Below are 25,045 nucleotides of genomic sequence, written 5' to 3' on the forward strand. Positions count from 1 at the left end.
TTTTTTAGCTTGCTAGCTCAGATGAGAGCTAACATGGGTATATCTACACAAGATGGGACTCACGCTCCTAGCTCACAGTGCAGACATAACCTGTGAGACACCCTGAAGAAACCACACTACATTCTGATAAGATAACAAAGGAACACAGGAACTGCCATGCTGGATGACATCAGGGGTCCATCTAGTCTTGGGTCCTTTCTCTGAGAGTGGCCAGAACTACATCCTATAGAGAAAAGTGTATGAACCATGTATAGTAGGCATATGTGGGATAATCTGTCTCCCACATAGGCCTCATCCTGAAATCCAGTAGTTAGAGATTAGTTTAAGACCTAAGCACAAGGCTTCATATCCCTTCCAAGATTTCTATTGTCATTAATTATGGTAACTGAATATTCTTTATATTTATATAGCTATCAACCATTTTTTGAATCTTGTTAAGTCATTTGCCTCAAAGACTTCTCGTTCCAATGAGTTCCACAGCTGAATCAGGCGTTGTGTGAAAAAGTATTTCCTGCTATTGGTTTTGAATTTCCCACTTCTTAATTTAATTGAATGTCCCCTTTTTCTTGAATTATAAGACAGGTAGAACCAAAGTTCTCACTCTATCTTCTCGAGGTAATTCATTATTTTGTACACTTTTCCATGTCCTTTTTTTATTCATTTCTTTTCTAGGGTAAACAACCACAGTCTTTTCAATCTCTCTTCACATGAGAGCTTTTCTAGGTCTTTGATAAGTCTCATTACTTTTCTCTGAACTGCCTCCAGTTTTGAGATGGGGGTAACCAGTACTGCACAAAGTATTCCAGATCAGAGTAGATTTAAAGGCATTATAATATTTTCTGCATTATTCACCATCCCATTCCTTAAGTATTCTAATATCAGTTTGTTTTTTTCACTGCAGTTGCATACCGAGCAGAGGTTTTCATCGACCTGTCTACATGAGGCCCAGGTTTCTTGGTTGGATTGATCTATCTAATTTAGTAAGCAATTTGGTAACTCATTCATTACCATTATAAACAGAGTTCAGTTTACAATGAAGATAGGTGATAAGGCCTGTTCTGTAGTATGTCATATGCTTTGTGGTATCTATTTGACCATCAGCAGTTTGGCAATGAGTGACTTTGGAATATTTTCTGTCCGCTTTCTTCATGGTGGTATGAAGCAGCATGTATAGCTGAAAACTGTTTTTCACATCCACAGTGCACACCCTCACTCCTTAAGGAAGAAAAAAAAACAAACACCAAGGTCATGAACAGAGGAAATGAAGATTAAAACTTCTAGCATTCAGAAGTCCTTTGTTCCCTCAGAGGACATTTTGCTACCCAAAAGCCCTACCTGATTGGTTTATCCATCCCCTGGTGGACTACAGAGCTCTTGGCTATGTCCCCCAGCCATCTATCCACTTGAATCTGTCTCTTTACGACTGCCCTGCATAAAGCTCTCTCTGTGCCTTTGGGATATCTCCATGATTAAATTATCCATACTTCATGATCTATTATTAAATAAAAGACATTTTACTGAACCTGGAGCATTCCCATAGGTGCAGAAACCTATTAGGTTTGTAGTGCACTTGTAAAGGGTGACAGATGGGACACAGAGCTATGAGGACAGTGCAGGACCCCACTCACCCACCAGAGATTGAATCCATCAATCAGAAAGGACATGGGAAGAGTGGGTAGAGGGAGGAGAATGGGATCTCTTCTGAATTTTATAAGTCTTCCTTTCTGTTCTCCAAGATTATTTTATTTTTCAAACCAGGAGAGAGGCGGTGGCAGCAAAGTTTTCATGAAATGCAATGTTTCAGAATAACAGCCGTGTTAGTCTGTATTCGCAAAAAGAAAAGGAGTACTTGTGGCACCTTAAAGACTAACCAATTTATTTGAGCATGAGCTTTCGTGAGCTACAGCTCACTTCATCCGATGAAGTGAGCTGTAGCTCACGAAAGCTCATGCTCAAATAAATTGGTTAGTCTCTAAGGTGCCACAAGTACTCCTTTTCTTTTTATGAAATGCAATGAAACACACAAGGCTATCATAATTGTTTTAAATTGCTTTTTAAATGGATTTGTCATTACTAGGGGACTGCAATGAGGCTTAGAAATACTGACAGAATCCCGACTGCATGGGCAGTTCCTGCACCCAGGCAGAGCCTCTGGGTTTGATTGAGGTTCTGCTGGCACAGGGATCCACACCTCACTGCAGGACTCAGGCCTTTAATGTAATCTATGACACACTATCTAAGCAATCAAAAGAAAGACCCAGAAGTTATAAGAGTTGAAACAAGCACTAAAACTAAAAAGACAAAAATCTTCACACAATACATTCCTCATAAGACATTTATGACTAATTAATAACCACTAAGAGGTAATTAAAACATAGTTTAATCATTGATTTTCTTTGTCTCCAATGAGGTGTACTCAAAAATGGTGCTGTAGAGTGAGGAAATTTCTATTATTCAGCGAAGGACAGTCCATTAACAGATGATATAGTTTACTGTTGGGTTTTTTTTTTTGTTTTGTTTGTTTTTGTCAGTATTAAAGGCACGATCCACAGTTGCTAGCAAGGTGCTGAATAACCTCAACTCCCACTGATTTTGACAAGAGTTTTGGGTGAAATAAACAGTCCAAGGAGTCACTTATGCTTTTTATGAGTGTTCGCCACCCAGAAGAATTAAGCTTCAAAAGACTAAAACACAGAGCAAGATTTTCTGGGGTGCTATGAATTTTTTCCCTCCATGTCTCTGGATTTATTATCCTACTTTTTGTATGTGAGTATGCAGTCATTTCAAGACAGTTTCAGCGTGGGAGGCCTGTATGAAGTTTCTGCATTGTAATATATTTTGCTGTTATTTTAGAAACTGATGACAGCCATTTGAAATGGAACTGGTTCCCAAACTGTGCAAAGTCTCTAGTACACGTTCTGGGAATAAGGGTCACCACTTAGGGATAACACATCATTAATCAATTAAAGGTCTGTATCCCCAAACCTCTGTAATAGAGAATAACATAAAATGTAATCACAGAATGCACTATAAGTACAACAGAACTATTAGGTCATTTGGTCCCGGCACCCTGCCATTGGAGTATATATCTCCATTTTACAGAGGGAAACTGAGGCACACTGAGGATATTGCCTGAGATCATACAGCAAGTCAGTGACTGAATCAGGAATACAACCTAGACCACCTGATACCTCATCCGCTGCTCTCACCATCCGAGCACACTTAGGCTATGTCCACAGTAGCACTTTTATTGGTAAAAATGTCACGCCAGGGTGTGAAAAAACACTCCCTTGACCGACAAAGTTTCTCCAGCAAAAGCACTGGTGTGGACAGTGATACATCAGTGGGAGATGCTCTCCTGATGACATAGCTACTGCCGCTCATTGGAGGTAGTTTAATTATGCCGACAGGAAACAGCTCTCCCATTGGCATAAAAGTGGCTACACAGGAGACCTTACAGAAGCACAGCTGTGCCTCTGTAATGTAGACATAGCCTTTATACTCAACCTAATTTATTTCAGGATTGTACTTAGGACATTTTGCTGCGGTCTTGGTATTAGTCTTAATGTATACATGAGGAAATAATTAGCCAAAGGAACCATTTATACTGGAGTTCAAAAGTCCATAATAGAATTTGAAGTTGAGACAGCATAGTCGAGTGATTAGTCACTTTGGAATGATACTTAATGAGCCAGCTACACAAACTCTTGAAACCTTTAGTGCACGGGACTGAGAGTGTGGAGACTTGAGTTCTTTTCTATACTCCAGCCACTGAGAATCCATGGGCAAGTTGGTTACCTCTCTGTGTGCAGGAACCCTGAAATCTTTGGGTGAAATGTAATAGACAGTACAAGGTTCAGCAGGGTTGTACAGCTGCTCATACCAATCGGACTAATTTTTGGACCTCTAGAAAAACTCAAAAATCTGATTCCCTTACTCCCTTAATATCCCTTAATATTCCTGGGTTGATGTCTTTATATTTTTGTTTGTTCAGAAACACTTTAGGGATCTTGCTTAGTGCTTGGATGTTCAGTGCCTTGTAAGCTACCTATATTTATTAGGAGCAGTCCCAGAGGTTTGATTCTAGATTCCCTGTAAGTTGCCTTTATAAATCATTACAGAGCAAACCAGTTCTACCTGACAGGGCTTCTCCGGTTCTACTCTGGTACACTGTGGCTATTCTGTCCTGCCTATCTAGCTGGCCTTCTAGCAGTTCACCCTGGTTCTTATAAATAAAATGGGGTAAAGGTTATTTCACCAGTGTCCATATTTGTATCCCTTTTGAAGGTTCTTCTTCCTGCCAAAAAGGGGTTGGAGGCTTTAACTTCTTAATTAAAGGAGAATTCCTTCTTCTAATTAATCAAGTGAAGTGTTCTTTTCTTTATTCGATGTCATGCAGCATTTGTATTACATAAGAAATTAAGAAATATTATCATCACCACTACAGAGAGCTGTTTAATTAATACACAGCCTTGATTTATGTTACTTTTCATTATACCTTTGCGCTTTTTAAAATTCTTTCTGCTCTTGCACTATCTAGCAAGCATAAACAAATGATCTCTGAGCAGTTCAGCTCTCATATTCCCCACCCAAGTAACTGTTCAGCTACTAAAAAACAATTGCATTAGGTAGATTTCATCCCTGGTGTAACTCCACTGAAGACAACAGGCATGAATCTGGCCCTAAATGTCTTTTTCTTTTTTTAAACTAATTTTTTTCATAAGTGAAACCAATTTTTGTCCATTAGGATTTTAGTACCTTAAAAAAAAGCTAATAAGTGTGTGGAATTTGATCTAATTACATGGAATGGTGTTCTGGCACATTAGTTTGGAATTTTTGCCATATTGACCAGTTTTATCATCATGAATATGTGATCTTCTTTGGATCTACCTGCCCTTTATGATTTGAACAGCTCCAAGGTTGTCAATTAAGTTGAAATTTCACAGTCGATCCACCAGAACTTTTCCTTTACTTTTTATCCCAAGCCCAACAGAATGACTTCAGAACGCTCATAAGTTAGACAGGGAAGTGTTTGCAAGAGTTTGAATGTCTGGCAAACAGCTCACTATAGCTCTAGTTTAATCAGCTCATTCTTTTGGCATTTACTTGCTGCTTTCTTGCCTGAAGGGCAAACACTGTCCTAATGAAGCACACAAGGACAAATGACTTTCCAGGCTGTGATTAATTTTCACAAGCTGAATTTAATCACTGGTTAATTAATAGGAGATTTGTTGACTTACAAAAAAGCACAGTCATTATAAGCAGTATTATATTGATTTGTTTTTCTGTGAAATTAGTGCAGTAACTGGCTTTTATTTAGGAACTGACTTAATGTGTTGAGATTCTATAACAGAAAGGAATGGTGTACCTGTATACCACATTTGGTTTGGTTGCTTGCTTTCTTTGGATATTTTTTACATTTTGGGTATAGAAGTGATGTAGAATGTCAAAATAATGTCAGCTCCAATCCTCCCTCTGTCCACCAAAAGAGATGAAGAACCACTGTAATATTCATAGCAACATTTTTGTCTTTAAAAATGAGTGCTTAGTAATAATTTATGAACTAGGGTTCCGGAAAGACATATAACAATCTAAATAAAAAGAGAAAACAATTTCTACCTATCATGTTGCATTTTCTAATTAGTATATTTTCAATCATTACTATCAACAGCCAGTAATCTACAACAAAACCCGTAACCCTAATGCAACTGGTTTAGGACTACATCAAAGGAAAAACGTGCTAGTACCTCATGACATTCTGATTAAAAAGCCAGCGCTATGTAATATCAATAAAGCTACCAATAAATGGATTAAGAAAAGGCTAATTTACAGATCTCAAAGCAGTTGTCTATGGGGAATCATCATTGGATGAGGGTATTTCTAGTGGTTTCTGCAGGGATTGATATTAAGTCCAACACTTCAATATTTTAGCAATGAGCTGGAAGTAAATATGTTATCCCAGTGGTTCTCAAACTGTGGGTTGGAACCCCAAAGTGGATCACAACCCCCTTTGAATGGGGTTGCCAGGGCTGGCTTACACTTGCTGGGGCCCAGGGCTGAAGCCTGAACCTCACTACCCAGGGCAGAAGCCAAAGCCCGAGGGCTTCAGCCCTAGGAGGCAGGCCCCTGGTTTCAGGCCCCCTGCCTGGGGCTGAAGCCCTTGAGCTCCAGCTTTGTCCCCATGGTCTGGAGCGGTGGGGATCAGGCTTTGTCTCTCCCGCAGTGCAATGGGGCTTGGGCGGGGTCAGGCTTCATTCCCACCTCCTGAGGTCATGAAGTAATTTTTGTTGTCAGAAGAGGGTTGCAGTGCAAGGAAGTTTGAGAACCCCTGTGCTATGCTATTGAAGCTAATGGAAGTTTTTTGGGGCCTAAAGTAAAATAAATAGAATTTGTCTCCACATAGTATTTAATTGCCTCTTACAAATATATCCCTTTCCCCAAAACCTAACCTACCATTTCTTACCCTCTTTTCCCAGACATTTGAAACCTATTTTTCACATAGGTAACTGATCTTGGTACTCCTTTGGTTGCCTTGCCAAAATGTAAACGAGTCCAATTCTCGAATATTTGACTTACATAGATGTACCTTCAATTTTACGCCATCTTTCCAAGTAGCATTCTATGTGGATTGACTAGGAGGCATTCCAGATCTTATTGGATTCAGGTACTGGAATGCTGAAATCTGGGCTGGTTTGGAATGAATTCAAGTTTAGTTCCGCCTTTCATAGCTCCAGCAAAAAAGAAAAATGCTCATTCATTTCCATTGTACCTGTGCTTCTCCTGCACAGTAGCACTTTCCTACCAATAGCAGCAGCAGGAGGCTGAAAATGCAATTTTACACATACCCTGTGATAGCACACTTCAATAGCCTTGTTGAGAGGGAGCATTATACTTCCACTGGACACCATGCACAATTCCATTACATAATTAAACATCAATTAAAACACCATTAAAATAAAATGTTAGCCTGTTGTCTTTGCACTGATGTTAACTTGGCTCTGCATCTGCCTAATGTCATCAGTCAGAATATTAAACCCAGTGCCATTAAGGTTAATGTGCAAACATGTTTTTACCATTTATGCTGCCCATTAGCTTGTCATAACATATGTCAAACATGAAACCTGGTCACAGTAATGATGATGGAATCACAAAGGAATATACAAAATACAGGGGGAAATTGTGTGAGCTAGCTCTAATCTGAAAGATTAAATGTTGGCTTTTAATTGGGTGTTTTATGATTTCTAACACCTTTCAACAGCTCAGATAAATGTTGCCAAACCTGGGATGCCACTCGAACCACTAGACACATACACACGTATATACATATGGTCGTTCGTTTGTTCATGGCCTCGTCCTGTCCTGTGTTTCTTACTCAAGCAAAACTCCCAGTGCAACCCAAAAGCCATACATCACTGTCCTCCTCTTCAAAGGATTGACAATAGTCAGTCCAACCTAGCATAGGGGATAGCAATAACTATAAGCGGTGTCCCCTCTGTATTTCACAATGACTGGAGTACATGTTCTAGTTATTGGAGGGTGAAAAGGAAACCTACATATTTTGCACACTCTCAGAAATCCTTTGTGCTTGAGTGAGATGAGATCTTGATTCAGACACTGTTAATAGTAGCAACACTATGATAATTTAATACAGGCACAGATAAAATCATGGTTTTTGTTGTTTCCCTTTTTTTTCAAGCCTTCAGTTACAACTGATATAGAATTGCACTTAAAAAGCACATACAATTTTAAAGTCTTTGTCAAGTCTTTTATATGTGTTAGATGTACTGAAAAATAACATGCTGCCTTAAAGCAAATCAAAAATAAATTCATTCATAAGATACTTCAACAGCTATTATCAATCAAAACACATTTATATTCTAAAGATAAGTATCTTGATTGAATTTTCTCCATTAGTAATAAAATAGTTTCAAGGTGTAATAGATGTCTTAACACCCTATTAATATGAAAATATAATGTGAAAAGTATGTAGAACACAGGGTAATGCATCTGCAAGAGATCTAAAACATCTATCCTAAAGGGGAGAAGTCAGCCACTGTCAAAATGCTTAAACACTTTCCATATAATAACATTATTTATCTAGTGAGGAGTTAAATTTAAAAGACAAAACTCTTTCTTGTGCTCTGAAAAAAAAGCCTTTGCTGGTGGTGGGAATTAGTGGGAAAAACATCAGTGGATGCAGTTTCTTGAAATCATAGTCAGAATTAACTGCCACATAACACCCTCTGAATCAATATGCTGAGTTACTGACAAATTGAGTGATTCAAAATGTAATCTGTTAGCTAATGATGACTAAGAAGTACAGAAGAGGTAGAATTGGATTTGACCATAACCTTGGGTCTTGGTGAAGTCAACGAAAATGAAAAAACAAAAAGCTTAAAAATTGTCATAACAAAGCACCAAGAAACTGAGTAAAACAGACTTGTGTGTAGCTAGGTCTTGTTTCTATTAAAGCAATGGCAAAATTCCCATTGACTTACCTAAGAGCAAGAGGAATCTCTATGAGTGGTGTCTGACATCCATCAAATTAAATGTTTTAAGTGAGCTGCCTGATAGCATTTGGTAGAGTTTGGAGCCAGTCTCCCAGTGTCTTTGTTATCCTGCAGAAGTTGGTTTTTGTTGTTGTTTTTTTTAATTCTGCTATTTCCATCCAAAGGAGCCAAGATATACATGTCAAGATATTTGAACAGGCTTGTTGTGAATATCCAGGACCAGTATTCATTAAAAGACAAAAAAACAGAATGAAGCAGATGTGGGGTTTCTAGGCCAAACGGTCTAAATGGCAAAAAAAAGAAAAAAAAAGAAAAAAAACAGACAGTATATTAAAATGAGCAGCTCTCATTGTAGGAACTTATATACTAGACAAACTTAAGGGCTAAAATTCTGACTGCATTGAAACTCCCATTGACCTCAGTAGGGCCAGAATTTCACCCTTGTGAAATTGTTCAATAATAAATAATAATAATTAGCTCTTAAATAGCACTGTTGATCAATAGATCTACAAGGTAGGTTGGTATAAATATCCCTATTTTTGAGATGCAGAAACTGAGGCACACAGAAAGAAGCTGACTTGTCCAGGTCACACAGCAGGCCCATGGAAGAGCCAGAAATACAACCCAGTTTTCCTGAGTCCCAGTCCAGCGCTTTATCTACTACGGCGTACTGCCTCCACTGTTTTAAATTGTTGTAAAATCTCATAAATTCTCCTAAAAGCTTGTTCATTTTATCTCTAACTTCTTGCTAGAAATAAAATTCTCATATATGGCCAAAGGACATATATGAAATATCATGCTTTTGGAGGCATTCAAAGCAGGCTTTAAATGGGAACCTAGTTACAACTTTGGGTTTGAAGTGGCTGTTGTGAATCATTTACTCAATGTGGGTGGTGAAGCATCTTTTCCACATGAGAAGGCCTTCATACAAACACATTTCAGAGCAGTGGAATTTGTATTTGTTATAGGATGGACTAATAATGCCTGATCACTGCCATCCTCACCTCTAGAGATCTATCAGCAGAAACACAGATGTGTTGCTTGGGCTCCTTTGTAATTCAGTCAAGCTCATAGGAATGAGTTTGGAGGATTCCTTGTACTGTGGTCAGGAAGACCCCAATATTCTAACATGAGGTTGGCTTGGCTGATGGAATATGAATCTTTTTTAGAAGTGCAAATGGACCACAACCTGCATTAACTGATCTCTATTAGATAGCACCATTCCAGTGATCAGCAAGGAATCCTGTGAGGATATCCTGAATATTGTGAAAACATACCATGATTGAAGGCTTTGGCAAAGTCCCCTGCAAAGCAGCTCTGGTGGATGGAAGAGAGAAATACCCATCCAGCACACCACAGTGATAGAGAGTAGGAGTTCCTTCTCTGTCTATCCAAGAGGAAGCAGGACTTCCCAAATACTTAGGCAATTATCTTTTTTAATACACAATTATCCATAAGTCACACCAAAAGCCATCCATCCATCACCCATTTGTGGCCATGGAGGAGAGCTATCACAGCTCAAGAGCTGGCTTAATACTACTAGCTGTGTGACAGCTGTTTAGTAAAACAGACTGCTGGAAAAATCTGGATGAGCTGAAAATTGAAGTCCGGGAACTCAACTCTGAGATCATCATTCCCAAACAGCATCTTAACTTGTGACTGTAGATTAGATTTATGTACCTGTGGGAAGTGGTCTTCCAGAATATGCTTATTGTTTCTCTAAATTGAGTATCTTGTATGGAATTAGAAACTATGATCTTGTCGATCTTTAAAAGATTGGACGTCTAAGGATATTGTTAGTTGTCTCAGGCCATCAGGAAGGGATTCATTTGTAATGGTAAAAAAACGAGGAGTACTTGTGGCACCTTGCCACCATGTGGTTATAGTTGTGAGCTGATGACCCGAGTTCATTTCTGTTGTGAGAATATTAAAGAAGGTTGATTGACAGAGCTCATCTCAAAAGTATTAATCCTGTAGATAGAGCTCATCTCAAAAGTATTAATCCGAATAGCCATGTGTGTGCCTGGATATACTTTCTAATGGAGAACACAACCTTGGGTAAAAACATATTCCCAGTGAAGTTCCCTCCATAGAAGTGGTGTTTTACCCATAAAAGCTTATGCCCAAATAAATCTGTTAATCTTTAAGGTGCCACCATACTCCTTGTTGTTTTTGTAAATACAGACTAACATGGCTAACCCGTGATATTGCCTCCATAGAATGTTACCACCTTGGGGCTAAATTGTGGCTGCTTGCTGAACACATGTCAGGAAACGCACAACAGCATATAAGCATGGAGTAAAAGTTTTCTACCTCAATTTTGGCTGCTGTCAGAATCTGTTAAGAGGTTCCTCCACAGACAACAGGAGCTATGGTGGGGATGGGAGGGAAGAGAGGATTCCAGATCAAGATTCAAGGGTTAGAGGTGTAGTCTACATGTTTCTGTGCATGTGACCTCTGAAACTTATAACTATATCTCTACCACATATTAGATTTTTTTTTCATGATCCTATGTGGAATATTCTGCACAGGTGGGTCTTTGTAATGGACATGGTTACCCAATTGAGAATCATTTCCCAAGTGGTATAATTTGGCCCTTGATGTGAATTCATATGATTTTCGACCAGGGATACTGTTCTTTCTTTATAGTAGTGGTCGTGATCCCTCCTTGTGTTCAGGGAAGTAGGAAACCAGCTGGGGCATCATCTCTTAATGTGAGGACTCAGTGTGAAAGGGGAAGGCCGCTGTAAACTTCAGCCAGTGCTTCAAAAGAGCCCAACCAGCAGAAGCTGTCCCTGAACTGGCATATTTCCCTGGGCACTCCCCAGCTAGCCCTGCTCACTTTGTGATCTGGTATAACTGCACCCCCATTCTAGGATGATGTTTTGCCACCAGCATCTACAGCCTGTGTCTGCCAGCAGAATCTTTATTTAGATATTAGTTAGTTTGGTTTATTTAAATTCAGATGTTGCACTTATCTTAGCCCTTAGCACATTTTACATAAAATACACTTTTTGAGCCACTGTAGTCTCTGTAAGATGCCTGCCAACAACATAAACATGAAAATGCTATTTTCCCCTCTGGTGGAAACAATACATTGGGCCAACCTGTGTGTGGACCTACACTATGTGCAATCAGTCCTGTTGAAGTCCTGTACCTATACTGGATATAAGTCTGCACAGGATTCTTCTCAGTGTCTGCATTGAACTAGTGAGCCAAAGGCAGTGAAGGTTTCCATGACTGTTGTTTTCAGCTTCAGAAAACCAAAACTTGCACAGATTTGAAAACTGCTAGCTGGCATGTATCGATACTGCTAAGACGCCACTTTCGCTGCCAGCTGCCATCATGACAATTCCCATAGAATTACCCATAAAGTTTCACAACTCTGCTGTGAAAACAGTGAGGTTTGGCAGTTTCCCTAATACAGTTGTTTCTTTAGTAGTTTGCCTGATTCTTTAAGCTATCACTTTTTAAGAGCTTTAGTTAAATAAATAGTTTAATGGTATTATAAAAACCACAGCAAATTCACTGCTGCAGTGCTGCTCCATGACAAATTCTAAGTGATAGTCTGCTTTTTTCTTTCTTCAGAGAGTAACTCTTGATGTTCTTCCTTATCTGTTTAAACCAGCCTTTTTCATTTAGTTAAAATGCTTTATATTATGTAATTTACACTTTCCAGTTATCATCATTCACATTGTCTACCTTCTTTGGGAATGCTTCACAGGTAAGTGGGTCTCTGTAGTTTGTGTTTGGAAGTTATCTTAGTTTTAGGAACATAGGAATTGTCATACTTCATCAGACAACTGGTCAAATCTGTCTGATATCTTGTCAAATCCCCCTAATGGGTAATTACATAACACTATACCTTTAGGGGATATTCTCAACTGCAAGAAGTTAGTTGGTTTCCTTATGACACAAAGATGATAGTTGATATCCCTTACACACTTTATTTGATATTGTTATCACCTATGCAAATATCCAATCCTTGTTTGTATCCTCCTAAACTCTTTTTCATCAGTATTTTCTTGTGGCAATGGGTTCCACAGGTTAACTACATGTTGTTTGAAAAAAGTATTTACTCTTTTCATTTAACAGTGCATTTTCTTAATGTCAGTGGATCTGCCCTTATTTGTGTATTATGGGAGAGGAGGAATGCCTGAGAAACCTATTATCTACCATTCATTATTATTTTATAGCAATATTATTGTATGTATTTTACTCTAAAAACTGAATACTGAAGTCCTCTCATTCTGCTAATAATTTCCATTAACCATCTGCTGAATCTGTGCATGAGATGGGGTGACCAAAATTGAACACGGTTTTCAAAGTGAGGACATTTCAATTTATAATGGCATTAAAATATTATCAGTAGCATTGTATATCTGTTTCTAATAAAGGGAGATCTATTGTGGTGTTTGTTTTCTTTTTATCTGCTGCTGTGCACTGAGCATATGTTTTCATTTAGCAACTCACAATGATGCCGAGGTCTTTTTCTTGAGTGGGTCACAGTTTAGAACACAGCAATATGTACATATAGTTCAATTGTTCTTTCCTGTGTAATTACCTTGTGCTTGTCTACACTGAAGTTCATTTGGCATATGCTGCTGCATCACCTGGCTTTGTCCGGTCATTCTGAAGTATCATTCTATTGACATGACTAACCGAAATTATATTTTGTCACCTACAAATACTGCAGACACTTAAATATGACATATTTTCATTTTAAAATCCAGTTGTATTCCCTCTATTCTCTTTAATATTCAAGGTCACAATATAAAAGAGTTTCTCATTTAAGATTTACCATTGAGAAAAATTAAAACACTTCAGGACAGGGGTTGATGCTGGAATATTATTAAATTCCATCCTCTTTTTGAGGTATTGTAATTTATAGTTATGCAAACATGAAACGTTAAGGTCACATTTGTAGCAGGAGCAAAATCCTCTTTTAATATAAATTTTCAAAAACCCTTCTTCCATATATAAGACTATTCTAGTTTTACTTGTTTCCTCAAATATGTAATAGACATGCATAGTAATTAAAGTAAAAATATTAGAGGTACATTAGAACCTACTTTTTTGACTTAGCTTTTTTCACAACAACACAAATAGAAAACATAAAAACAAAGTCCAATCCCTTTAGATTGGAGGAAAGAGAGAAATAATTACAGATTTTGTGAGATACTTTTATTGTTATTATTTATTATTATTATTATGTTTCTGTGACACGTGAAGTTGAAGAACATAGATTTTACATACTGTGTTTGTCTTTGTATAATAAGGACAAAGCTGAATTGTAATATTCAAAACGTATCAGATGATGCTAGTAATTGCTTCTAACTACATGGATAATTATGGATATATTGTAATGATGTAACTATTATTAATGAACTTTAATAGATTTTGGCTAATTAAGGATTATTTTGTTACTTTTGTATATACAGGTAACTGTAGATGGATACAATGTCATTACAGAGTCTGGGAGATTTCACCTTCAGTCCTAATCATATGTCACCATTGTGTTTTAAATGTTTTGAATGAACTCAGAATTTGTGCACTTCATTAACTAATTGGCAAGATCCTTTTGATTTTTGAATGAAAACGTACGCCACTATTTCATGTGATGTATCTGAACATAGCTATATCATATGTAAAATCTGAACCTCCCAACTCATGAACTGCAGGAACTGTTAAAATTATTAATGAAATCGCCAAGAAAATAAATAAGGGCTTTATTGGGATATTTTTTCCTAGACTTCTTTCCCTTTCCTGAACTGTCCTCATTTTCATAACAGATAAAATACATTTCAACCTCTAATAAGGTAATATTTAGAATATTTAGAAATGCTGGAACTAATTATCACATCATTTATACTGATAGAAATCAAGATTAACTCCTTTGAAGTCAGTAGAGATAAACTGGTTTAAAAGACAGAAGAAATAGGCCTGCTGCCTTGGATAATAGTCTCTTTTCATATCTGGCCTAAAAATACAATTCAATTTTAAAAATTCCCCTTTGCTAAAAGGATACACAGCAAGACAAAATATAGCTCCCTGCAGAGAAGAACGTGTCCAATGCAGAAGAAAGGTGCCATCATACGAGTGTGTTAATATGTCCTAAGGCTGGCTAACAAAAGCATATATAAGATAGTGGGGACAACACTTGTAACTTTTCACATGAGAAATAGTGTGGAAGATGAAGAGAGTAGGACCATGGTATACATGCAGATGTACTCACCTACACCTATTATGCAACTATGTTATTAAAAAAAAAAGACCTGTGAAATATGCTGATGCAGTTACCTATGGCTATTTTATTCATGGTCCAAGATGGAATCAAATATACATAGGCTGTGCACTTAGAATGACCAAGGATTTGTTTTCTCATTTGTGAGTATTGATGTATTCTAGAAGATCAGACCAAATTTGGTCTCGGCCACAATGGCTTTCTAACCTTTTTCCCTGTTGCTTGCACTCCACATAATTATTCTGTAGGTAGGGCTGAGTCAGAAAAATGTCCGCTAGTAGTGATAATTATGTGTAGGTTTTTCTTTGTGTTTTCCTATGTATGCATGTGTATATTGTGAATCAGAATTAATCGCAATTTTTCTCTCTTTGTCTCACTGAAGCTCATACACAGGATAAAAAAAACATATTCTGAAAATAATAATGAATCTAGAACAAATTACCAAACAAGGCTAAAATCAAGTAATATTAGATACAGAGCCTTTCATCTTTACTTTGCCAGTCCTGATCCAACCCAGTTCAATAATAACCAGAAATCAGTACCATCTGATTGTTGTTTGGTGGTCCATAAGGAATAACTGCTCTCACACCAGTTGCTGCCAGGCAGGTGTCTGTGTCCCAAGAAACGTCAATCCCAAATTATACTAATTTAAACCTTTTATGGAAGCCTTGAAACACAGGCTAAGGAGACGATATGAAGTAAAAGTGATCTGAACTGTCTCCTCCAACCCCACCCCTGAGAAGTTTACTCCAGGTGAAAGTTGAAATGTATTAGTGGAATTATTCTATGAATTATCCTACATAGCTGCTATCTGTTTTGTATTGATTCTGGGTCTTAATGGAACACTTGTGTCTTTAGGTCTTTCATCAGTGTTAAAAACACTTACTTTAAAATGGTATAAAATATAGGTGCTATATAGAAAGGCCTGAAGAGAAAGCCCCTGTCCTGATCAGTTTGCAACATTGGAAAGTAACAACATACAGTACAACTGAGCTGAAAAATAAACACCCCTCCTGTTTGTTCAATTTTTAGAAAAAATAACTTGAGAATGATTCCAATGCCCATTAAAATCAAATGCAGAGTTTCCCTTGAAGGGCAAAGGCTGGAGGAGTGAGTTCAAGATGTATGAATGTGCCCATATGGAAGAGGCTGGAAGCTATAGTGTGATAAAGACATCAAGGAAGCTGTTCTATTTCTCGAGCAGAGTGAAGGGAATAAGGAGGGAAATGAAATAAAAAAAATATTTTAAAATGACTGTTCAAAAAATCTGTCTGAAGAAAAATGAAGAAAAACTAAAGAAATAATGAAAATATTAATAAACAGTAGCAGTGGACAAAGAACTGATAAGAAATACGTTGAAAACTTTTGAATATATTAACTCACTGAACCACAGGTAACTATTATTGGAAAAAGAAAAACAGTACTTGTGACACCTTAGAGACTAACCAATTTATTTGAGCAATAAATTGGTTAGTCTCTAAGGTGTCACAAGTACCCCTTTTCTTTTTGTGAATACAGACTAACACGGCTGTTACTCTGAAACCTATTATTGGAAAGTAATTGACACGCAAGGAGATAAGATTTTGTATAAAACTGAAATCTTATAGAAGTGGATTAGAAATAAAATACAATAGATATAAATAGAACACAATGCAAATGCCTTGCTGTTCTTTAAAAAAGTGCAAGCCTGATAACTTCCAATAAACCAGTTTCAATCCCTAGTAAAATAATGTGATAAAGATTACAGAAAAAGGACAGAATCTGCAAGAACATGAATGTTTTTTGAAATAAGAGGGGGGAGGGATAGCTCAGTGGTTCGAGCATTGGCCTGCTAAACCCTGGGTTGTGAGTTCAATCCTTGAGGGGGCCATTTAGGGGTCTGGGGCAAAAATTGTGGATTGGTCCTGCTTTGAGAAGGGGTTTGGACTAGATGACCTCCTGAGGTCCCTTCCAACCCTGATATTCTGTGATATAATAGGTGAAATTCTGGCCCTGTGGAAGTCAATGGGAGTTTTGCAGCTGACTTCAGTGAGGCCTGGATTTCACCCCATCAACTTAAAAAGAACAAAAGATGCAAGAAAAAATTGATAACTTTTTTCAAAGGTTTACAAGATTATTGGATGAAACAGGAGCAATATATCTGGACTCTTGTAAAACATTTGGTACGTCTCATCCAATAATTGTTGAAAATATTAATATATGTTGACTTAAGATGTGAGCACTTTTACATGGACTGAAAGCTGGCTAACAATCTGTAAACATAGAGTGATAAGTAACAGTATATTGAGTTGCAGAGTAAAGTGTACACCGGGGTGCTGCAAGAATCAGTGTTAGCACCCATTTTATTTAACAGCTTTATTAACGAGCTGGAAGAAGGAATGAACAGTACATGAATTACATTCATAAATTATTCTTATAATTAATGGATGTTTGCAAAGCTCTTTAAGGATGTAAAATGTTATGCTGCACCAGGTACCAAGTACTGTTTTTATGATGCTATATTAGGGGGTATTGTGAATACAATAAAGGCATCAACAACAACAAAAATACAAAGGGGCCTAAAAAATTTAGAAGTACTACAGAAAAAAAGGGTTCCCTTAGAAATACAAAATAACACATCTGGAATGGGTGAGGAATTCCCTATGACATAAACATTCGGTGAACTGGAGATACCTGACTATGATGCCAAAAATGACCTGGTGGTTATAGCGGATAACAAACTAGATCTCAATAGCTAGTAATAAAATATTTCTATAAAAATCCACCAAAGAGCAATTAAATGATTAAGGGATTGGAGGATTGATTTAAGAAGAAAAATTAAATGAACTACTATAAATATATGTAACTTGGCTAAACAATAACTAATTAGGTATTTGGTAACACTCTTTAAGTCTTTAAATGGTGCAACATCAAGGGAGAAAAGGAATTACTTAAGGCATTTCAAGGAGGTGTTAAACCAACAATACATGGAACTGAAATTTTTGGCAGGGAAAATGTCCTGACAATAAGGTCTGTTAGACTGTAGCCAACTTTCCTAGTGGAAGCTCTGTTGCTTAAGTCATTGAAGAATATACTGAATTGGTGAAGAATGAAGATGACTTGACAGAGGATATGAACTAGTTCCAGCAGGGTCTATTTGCATGAGTTGGCAGTGGATGACACACTAGGTATTATGGCATTTTTCTTTCTTAGTGTGAAGTTGCTATGGCTTACATGGCATCATTGTAGCAGAGAACTAGCTGGCAGGCTTAGGAAGGTATGTGGTGGCACAGCTTGTCCTCCTTTTGTTCCTGGATAGTCAGGAGACTATGTCAGGGTGTGTTCACAATTTATATGACTTTTAGAAATTGTAAGGTGCTCAGATACCATGTGATCTGTCTGGTATACATGCCTGGCTGGTTGGACAGATGCATGGATAGAAGTGAGCACTCAACATGTCCTGAAGAATCAGGAGAAGATGGGAGTGGCCACTTACTTCACAAACTGATTTGGAAAGAGGCATGCCACCATCTCCCAACTATGCCCTGAAAATATGACAGTGGTGTCCTATGACCTGTAGTGAAGGGGTGGCTGATGAAGACATGAGATAGGATTAGGCTATTGAAATAGCATCTGCCCAAGTTCAGGAAACTTTCTCAAACCTGGGTTGGGATATACAAAAGGTACAATGGACACCCTTAAAAATGTGCCAAATTTTTCTTTGGTAAAGTGATATGGTTACCTCAGTACTCCATAATTCCCTGTGTTTCTATATACCTACCTACAGTATTCACTGTATTTCTTCAGCTTCTGCTGATAAAACTTTATTAAGTTGTCTAAGGTATTGTAGTCTGCTGGGTCTGTCCACCAGCTCAGGGGGGGAAACAGTTAGCCACATACAACTCTGTTTTACCATTCAAGGCAGGTTATTTTATTCTTCAGTCACACTAAAGCAAAAAACATGGAAAAGTAACAAATGTGACAGTCCTGCCCTGAGCTGATACTGCAGGGCCTACTTCCCCCAGTAGCTTAAGTTTCACAGCCTTCACTTAGCTTCAAGTCCTTCCTGCCCTACTGCAGCCTTCTACTGCTTCTCAGGAAAGTGTCTGTCTCTCCTGGCCTTTTCTGTCTTACAGACCTGGGTCCTCGGTTATGTTTTCCAGCTGGGAATCAGAACCAATCATTAGCTGCTGCTTAGTTGGATTAGCTGGTTCCCAATACTTGCCTTCTGGGCTTCTGCTTAGGCCAGAGCTTGCTGAGTCCTGGCTTTGTAGGCCCTTAAAGGGGCAGACTACTCTGCTACATGCCTCGCTCACAAAAGTCAGAGATGCACTCTTCCCAGGCCCCACTTTCTCCTGAAAAAAAAAAGTCTGCATTTGTATGTGTGATACTGGCTTGATGGAGAACAGTACACGCATAAGGCTGCAGAGCCAGGTACCCCCAGGTCAGTCTGGGGCTTATTGCTTTCATGGTATGTAGCCATTTTAAGGGTCATGTTCCGTGATGAGAGTAAAAGGCACCCTAGTAATAGCATCTTAGGGCCTCGATGGACCAATTTATTACAAGGCATTCTTTCTCATTCACTGTATTTTTGTTCTTGAGGCAGCACCTTCTTTCTCAAGCACTAAATGGGGTGCTGTCCCTCCTCAAATTCTTTTGAGAGGACTTCCTCCAACCTCTGTTTGGATGCATCCATTTGTTTAAGATGAATTGTTTATTAAAGTCTGGGCTGTGAAGAATCAGACACAGTATCAGATTTATTTTATTTTGCCAAATGCATCCACACACATGGAGCTCCATCACATCGTTTGTGGTGCCTGGTTGTACAGTAGATGTGTTAGCAGGCCATAATCATGGAAAAGTGGGGTATGAAACATTATCCTCCCATTCGCAGTATACATCCTAGATACTTCACCTCTTTGCAATCAAACTGGCACTTGGTCAGGTTTGCTACAAGACACACAACCCTATGGGACTTAAGTCTCGCTTTGACAAGTTGGAGGTGCTCTGTCCAGATGGTGGGGTAGACCACTATGTCATTGAGGTATGTGGCAGCATACACTTGGTGGGGCAGAAATACTTTGCCCATAAGGCTCTGAAGTGTTGCATGAGAGCCACAGAGCCTGAACAGAAGGGTCCAGAAAAGGCATATCAAATACAGTTAACACCTTAGAATCTGCTGCCAATGAGATTTACCAGTAAGGTCAAGAGTGGTGATGTATCAGGCCTTCTAGCATCTTGTCAATCCAGGGCATAGGATGGGTATCAAATCTAAACACTGCAGTATATTTGCAAAAATCAATGCAAAAGCAAAGGTTGTGGTCTGGCTTTGGCACCAGCACATTTGGCTGCACCATTCACTATTTGACTCCTCTGCAACGGACAATTGTAACATACTTTGCAATTCCTTCTTGATCGTGTCCTTTAACTGCTGCAGTATTTGGAAGTGGCTCTTCTAAACACTGCTCCCGGGTTTCAGATGTATGTGGTGTTCAATTAGGTGAGTCTACCCTGAATAAGTACTAAGGATATCCATGAAATGCTGGACCAGTTCTCTAGACTCCTCCCATTGGACCGGGGAAAGGTTTTCCCCAGGAGATATCTTTATGTTTGACCCAGTGTTTGACCCGCATGGCCCAAAATCAAATCTGCTTCTGGCTTTGGGCCATGGGCAAAACACACCTTCTTGGCCAGGGTTTCAAGAGGTTGACATGATATATCTGGGACTTGTGTCACTTGCCCACCAATCAAACCTTATAGGACATCTCTGTGACTCATCTGAGGATCTAAAAAGGCCCTTGCCACTTTGCCAACAGTTTTCACTGCAGAGCAGCAGGCAAACACTATCCCCCATCTGGTAGACCTGGAAACAGGTACTTCTATTATACTGTCATTCCAGGGAGTGCTGTGCCACTCACAAGTTCTCCCTGAAAAAGGCCCCTATCAAGTCCAGTCTCTCTCTCTCTCAACTTGAGGACATACTGGATCACATTTGCTAGAGAGGGGCTTCCAAGAGTTATCCTGACAGATCAGGCCACAGCCTTCACATCTCATTTAATACAAGAGCTTTGGGTTCTCCTGAAAATTCCCTGGATTTGAAGCTCTATCACCCACAAACAGATGGCCTAGAAGAGCAGTTTAAAAAGACATTAAAGGAGTTATTGCAAAATGCTATAACAATTCTGGAATTGGGACAGAATTCTATCCTATTTGTTCACAATCAAGGATACAAAAGTGGGTACTGGATCTTTTATGGGAGTCCTGGCAGGAACAAGTACCCTCCAGGGCTGTCTGGTGTACAGCAATTGAAAGGGCAAAAAGCTGGTGAAGGATTGTGGGAACTCCTCGATTGTGAACAAGTAGCTATTGCCTGTGATAGAGCTTTGAACCAAGGGAATTTTCAGGAGAACCCAAATCTCTTGTATTAAATGGGATGTGAAGGCTGTGGCCTGATCTGTCAGGATAACTCTTGGAAGCCCCTCTCTAGTGAATACTTTCATTAATTCAGTAGCTATTGCCTGTGATGTTGCTGAGTGCAGGGCTAGGGTTTCGGAGTACCAGGTGGCATAATCAATAACCACCAGAATAAACCAATACTCACCTGTACTTGGTTCCAAGGCCATACGACTTCTACCCTAATTCTGTTATAAGGGGTGCTCACCACTGGAAGAGGACTAAGGAGGTTCTTTGGACTGACTGGTGGACCACCAGTTGGCATTCTGGACAGGATGCATGATCATCTTTGATGTCGTGATAAGCCCTGGGACAAAAGAACTGGGCCAGTGTCCTCTCTTGGATTTTCTCCACTCTCAAGTGACCAGCACATCAAGGACCAGTTTTAACATGTGGTTCTGACACAACTTGGGGATCAGGAATTGGATTTGGTGGGTGCCAGTGTACTTGTCCCAGACCACCCTCACCAAGAGATCCACTTTTAGTTCAAAGTGGGTACTGGGCACCCTGGGAGGTCAACCAGCATCCCATTGGCTCTAGCCAACTGGCCATATAGTGGGTCCTGAATATTGGGTCCTCCCTCAGGCTTTGGAGGAAGTTGGGCCCCTATCTAAGACAGGTGGGTTGTCCTTAGGGGGAGGCTGTTCACGTGGCTGTACCTCAGAGAGCTCCAAATTACACTGCACACCAGTGCCTTTCCCCAATATCTTTTCAGGGACCCTTTGTGCCTCAAATGCCTCCCTTCAGGCCTGACACTGTTCCTAGCTTTTTGCTTGGGACCAAAACACTTGGAGTCAGAAAAGCAGAAAATTTCTTTCAGCTTAACCTCTCCTTGAGTCCACAGGTTGAGTCCCAACTCTGCCTTCCTGACTGTTCTCAGAAGACTGGTTACATGTTCCCATTTCTGGCCCAATACTACTGGATATGCTAGGTGTTTGGCCCTGGCCACTGAAATTTTAATCTCTTGATTCCCCAGTGTTAACCAACTTTAACGGGGCTGAACATCCCCATGAATACATCCTATATATCCATTGGCCCCTTTAGAGATTCAGGGGCTATTAATTGCTATTGTATGCATGTCTGCCCTGAACCTGAGTCAACTAGGTGCAGCACCTCAGTCCCACCTACTATAACCCAGGAATACATAAGCCTTCAGCCCAAGGGGTTCTTCATGCGTTTCAGAGGTACAGGTATAGGTGCTATCACACTGCATAAGAGGGCAGTCTTTGTACCTAGGGCCTTGCTTCCTAGAGGTAAAACAAATTAGGACACCACCACCCCTTTATTCCAGCTGGGATGCCTTCAGTGGTTAGTCCCTCAGTCATTACAGCTGGTCCATCACTGGGGCTGGGCCTGAGTTTCAGTCCCTGGGGTAATGGGTGCACCCATGACCCAATACAGCCCTTCCCTAAGGGTTTCTTGGACCCTGGACTGTCTTCCATATTGGACCATGGATGTTAGATTTCCTGGGTTTTGTGGAGGCTCAAGCTCTAGTTCAACCTCCAGAAAGTTCTCTACAAGGCGTACCATCTCCTCTATATGAGTCACCTGATGGCAACTGATCCACTCCTTTGGGCCCGGTGGAAGAATTCAGTAAAACTGTACTAATTTCACAATTTGGACTGGAGAATAAGTTTCTGGTTTCAGCCACTGAGACATCGGGCTACAGTCCTCAGCTGGGAATCTAGAACAAATGATTCATATCAGAATTGCAGATGATAGCCCTTCTCACTAAGTTGTAGGTGGTCTAATATGGCATCTTTGCATGTCCCATAGTCCTTTACTGCCTCGACCCCCATGGCACAATATGCTGCTTGGGCATCTCCTGTCAGGTAAGGTATGAACTGAGTGACCTGTTTCTCCTGGGGTGACTGGTACATGCCAGTCACCTGCTCAAAAGTCCCTAAGAATTCCTCAGGGTTGTCTTCTGGCCCCATTTTGGTGAAAACTCTCCCCTCTCCCATAGGTGATCTGAGCCCCACACCCACCTGTAAGCACCATTTTTCTCGGGTTAATATGCAAGGCATGGACTGCTATGGTTCCTCCTGCTGCTTTTGCTGGAACTGTTGTCATAGCTGGAGCTGCTGTTGGGTCAGAATCTGCTGCAGCTGTTGATGTTGTAGCTGCTGTTCTTCTCCCATCCATTTCAACAGGGCTTTGGGAGCCATGCTTTTCATGGGCAATGGCAGGTGTTGCCCATGCTCTCCAAAACATGTAGTCTGGCAGGGCTGTACCAGCTTGGCAGTCAAAAGAGTCAGCCATGCCCAACTCTGTTTTAAACTTCAAGGCAGGCTCTTTCATTCTTCTTCCACACACAGGAAAGCAATATGAAAAAGTATCAAAGGTGACAGTCCTGACCTGGACTGACACTACAGGGTCCTCCACTCCTGAGTTGCTCAAGGTTTATGACCCTCCCTTACCCTTGGGACCTGTTGCAGCCTTTGCTTCTGCTCAGGGAAATGTTTGTTTCTCCCACCGACCCTTACAAAGCTGGGTCCTGAGTTCTATTTTCCAGCTGGGAATTAGAGCCAATCATTAGCTACTGCTCAGCTGAATCAGCTGGTTCCCAGGACCTGCCAGCTGGGCTTTTTCTTAGGCCAAGCCTAGCTGCTCCATGGCCCTGCAGGTGTTTAAAGGGGAAGACCACCCTGCTACTGGTATTATTTAAGGTTATTTATATATTTTACTTTTATTTTTATATTTATTCTGTCTGAAATAAAAGATTGCACTTCACTATCATCCTAAATTTAAATAAGAAACTCTAGTCTACCTTCCCAAATTAAAACCCTAGCAACAGCAAAACTATGACAAAAAACTTCATTTTACCTCTTCTGGGAGACTCTCCACCCAGTTATTCCCACCCCACTTTTCAGCTTCAGATATCTCTGATATTTTCCATCATGCCATTTAGCTAGATACAAGAAGAGATGAACCTTAGAGTACACAGTGAAGGTTAACAAACTTATGCTATTTCAGAATAAAATAGAGAAGGGGGAGGAAATTCATCCCCCACCTGTCAGGGATGGTCTAAAGAATACTTAGTCCTGCCATGAGTCCAAGGGATGAGACTAGATGACCTCTTGAAGCCCCTCTAGTCTTATGATTCTATGATTCTCTGTTTCACAGCTCATGAAATACTGCAAGACCAGCTATGCTGTGTTCATAATGCTCATCACCAGACTGGCCAGCAGTTCATTATCTATGCTGTCAGGCAGAGAGGGAGAGCACACAGTTTACAAGGATTGTTGAAAAACATTGTGAAACAAAGTCAGAAGCTCAGGGAATGATGGGACGGAAAAGAACTGCATCATGGGATGGTGAGCATGCCCCCATGATGCACTGCAATCCATTCCCAGAGTTCCCAGCAGCAGAGGGTGACAGAGGGTGGCGAGTTGCACAGTGGGATAGCTAACCACAATAGCAACACTCTCTCTGTTGATGCAAGAGCATCGAATATGGACGTGTTCTACCAACACAAGAAGCATTGTGTAGATGTGCACAAGTAATATAATTAAAGCAGCTTATGATCATCAATGTAACTTATGTTGACTTAACTCTGTAATGTAGACAAGGCCTCAGTTTACAAGGTTCTCAAAAAAGAGCCAGAATTTAATCTCTTCAGAAAAGGTCACTGCAGTCTAGTTAGTCAATGGAGCTACATTGATTTATACTAGTTGATGATCTGACTCAAGTAATGTTTCTAAAGCCCTAATCATATTGTACTATCTTGTGATTAGCTACTTTGGAAAGCAAGTCACCAGTGAGATAACACATGTCATTAGCCAATTTTTTTTTTTACGTGTTCACAGTGTGATCTTCAGATAAGCACTTTTTTTTTTTTTTTGGTAGGCCAGTGAAC

Source organism: Lepidochelys kempii, chromosome 1 (genome assembly GCF_965140285.1).
Source record: "Lepidochelys kempii isolate rLepKem1 chromosome 1, rLepKem1.hap1, whole genome shotgun sequence".
NCBI classification, from domain to species: Eukaryota; Metazoa; Chordata; order Testudines; family Cheloniidae; genus Lepidochelys; species Lepidochelys kempii.